At 54.0% G+C, this 2,895-nt stretch overlaps 1 pseudogene; it reads right to left on the bottom strand.

Annotated features, from left to right (window-relative positions):
• Positions 1–412: 412 nt before the first annotated feature.
• LOC116547922 lies at positions 413–2,868 on the bottom strand (annotated as a pseudogene).
• Between the last annotated feature and the right edge of the window lie 27 nt (positions 2,869–2,895).

Here is a 2,895-nt window from a genome sequence, read left to right as displayed (position 1 = left end):
GATGGATTTCAAACTTTGGTCTTTGAAGGATATTTGAGTTCTGTAAGCAAATGTTTTCATGTTAAAAACATTTGCATTTGTTAGAGGTTTTTCTGGGCAAAAATTTGGTAAATGGAGACAGTGGAGGAAAGGTCTTATTGCAGGTTGTACTGAAGAAACACAAAAATAGGATGCTCCTGTTTTTTGTTTTTCCTTCCTTGTGATCCTTGCTGGCCTCATTAGTATTGTACAGAATATGGGAGAGGTTAGTCAGAAGGCAAGCCGAGTTTCTATGGGTACTTATTATTATGAATAACATAGCACAGAGAAACAGGTGTGTGATTGCTGTAATATGCCACAGAGTGTGATCAATGTCAAATGGATGCAAGGATTGTTTCCTCTGTCACCTGGTCTCTTAAATTGGCCACTTCTCTCCTTTTTCTTCTGTTAAGTTTATCTCTTGCAGATAATTCAAAACATTTTTCAAAGTAAATATTGATTTTATTCACATTATTAATGTGTAGCTATCAAACATGACGGAATATCTGATACCACAATTTTTAATGTATATATTATCGTCATGGTTACTAACAAAAAGTAAGTTTCTTCGTACTGTTACTCCTCTGTCATTCAAACCTTTGTAATTTTTTTTTTTTTTAGAGTGGCAGCGGCTTTATTTTCTTTGGGGCCGCCTGGAAAGGTGGGGTCCTGGGGGGCAGCGGGGAGGAAGGACTGGGAAGCTGTGTGACAGGGGCCTCAGGTGGTGGGCATCTGGGGTTCCTCCGCTTGTGGGTGCCCATCGGCATCACCGGTGCAGCCGGTGGTGGAAGCGGGTTCCGGTCCTTTCTTGTTCGACACAGGGCAGGCGGCAGCCACGGGTCGACTTGCTTGAGGCCGGGCCCTGGGCGCTCCATCTTATGCTCCAGGAGCATGTGGTTCAGTGCCAGAAGCCCCACACAGGCCCTGAGGATGTTCTTGATGCAGCTGCGCTGGGGGAAAAGCCATTGATCATCAGGCTGCCCGGCGGCACCAGCGGCGCCTTGAATAGGAAGCTGAGCAGGGACAGCACGGGGTGGCAGGTCTGCGGCTCGGCGTCAGCGTCAGCGCAGAAGCTCAGGCGCCGGCACAGCTCGGTCTGCAGGGCCAGGTCTAGTGTGATGGGTGCGGCCAGCAGCGAGTCCTGGCATGTGTCCTGCACACCAATGTGTTGTTCCCGCCCAGCGTTAGCTCTGAGGTTTACTCACCCGGCGCGCTTGCTGTCACCCAGGTTCCCACGTACTTGATGGCCGCTCAGTGGTTGCGGCTCCTCGCCGGGCCTATAGAGCACTGGGTTGCTCCGCACCATGTCGTCCACCACGTTGCTCTTGGACACCTCCTTGGAGCGGAACTGCAAGGCGCCGACAGGTTCTGCGCGTGGTTGTTGCCCAGGTGGTTGTAACTCACGGTGGACGTGGTCTTGAGGCCACAGCTGATGAGGAAGTCCACGAGCACGGACTTGACTTTGGTCTGGCCAGACTTGAAGTCACCTCCGCCCACGAAATCCCGGCGCTGACACGCGAGCTCAAGCTCCCCGGGCACCAGGGTGTTCTGCGGGGACCCACTGAGGAAGGCACAGCCCTCCTGGATGCCGGCGGCGGCGAAGAGCTGGAGGAAGACACCTGCAGGCCGAGCGCAGTGGTGCGCAGCGGGTTCTCGGCCGTGTCGCTGAGGCCCGGAACCACCTCACCGAAGCGCTCTGTGTTGCCCGTCCACAGCACGGTGACGTCGTCCAGCCCCGCGCTAGACCGGAAGTCTGGGATGTCCTTGCGGATCTGCTGCAGCTGCTGCAGGCGCGAGCCCGGGATGCAGTTGTCCTCAATGAACTTGGGGTTGTAGACGGAAGGCCAAGGCCGCAGGGCTTCCGTGTGCGGCCACAGTTGCTCCTGTAGCTCCCAGTCCAGCACCTTCCCGTGCGGCATGCCCTCGGCGAGGTTCAGCAATGAGATGTCCCAGCCATCAAACACGAGGTGGCTGGGCGCCACAGTGGGCAGCACCGCACTGAAGGGCGCGAACACCTCCTGGCCCTCGGCGTCCAAGCCCAGGCTCATGGTGCCCGCATGAGTCAGCGAGCCACAGTAGTTGGCCTCCTTGCGGCCGCTGCACGTGGGCCAGGACAGACGCGGTGGGTTGGCCAGCACCGCGGCGGTGATGCTGAAGCCGTTGTTCCCGCCCCAGCCGACAGGCATGACCCAGAGCCCGGGCACCTGCCAGGCGGTCGGGAAGGTGAAGCGCGTGGTCGTGGGTGCACCTTGAGGACGCCGCACTCGGGGCTGACGCGCGTCATCCGTTACTCCTATTGTGCCTCGATGGCCTCGGGGCGGTAGACCATGTCCGGGCTCTCCACGAAGACGTGGGCTGCGGCCTCCATCGCAACGGGCGGAATCGGCTCAGGCAGCTGCAGGGGACAGTGCGGCTGTAATATTTTTATACTTAAGCCAAACGTTTGACATCTAAACCTTAAAGACAAAGGGGAAAAAAACCCACACGGATTTGTTGCACTAGAGGACGCTGTATTCCAGTTCTTCCTGAGAAGTCCTTTGGCCCCAAGTTTGCATTGCCATTGAGCAGATGTGAGAATGCTGAGGGGAAGGCAGAGTTCCTGCTCTACCTTGAGAATTTCTCCATTCCAGGTCATGAGTCTAGTTTTTAAAGCAATATCCATATCCACCTGTGTTTTTCCTCCTAATAATTAGAAGGATGATTATCTGGAAAACTAAGCATAGATTTTATTGTGCAAATATTTTAGAGCTTCTTTAAAAATTGCCTTGAAGAGTTGATGTGCTATTTCCTTTTTGGGTGTCCCAATGGAGTACAACATTTATTTTTTGCAAGCAAATTTCTGGAAACAACCTAAAGTTACTTGGTACCAAGGAGATG

Source organism: Sapajus apella, unplaced genomic scaffold, assembly GCF_009761245.1.
Source record: "Sapajus apella isolate SASKATOON/1434 unplaced genomic scaffold, GSC_monkey_1.0 scaffold5517, whole genome shotgun sequence".
Classification (NCBI taxonomy): domain Eukaryota; kingdom Metazoa; phylum Chordata; class Mammalia; order Primates; family Cebidae; genus Sapajus; species Sapajus apella.
Note: the sequence above shows the minus strand (reverse complement) of the source record. Positions and strands in the feature narration are given on the sequence as shown.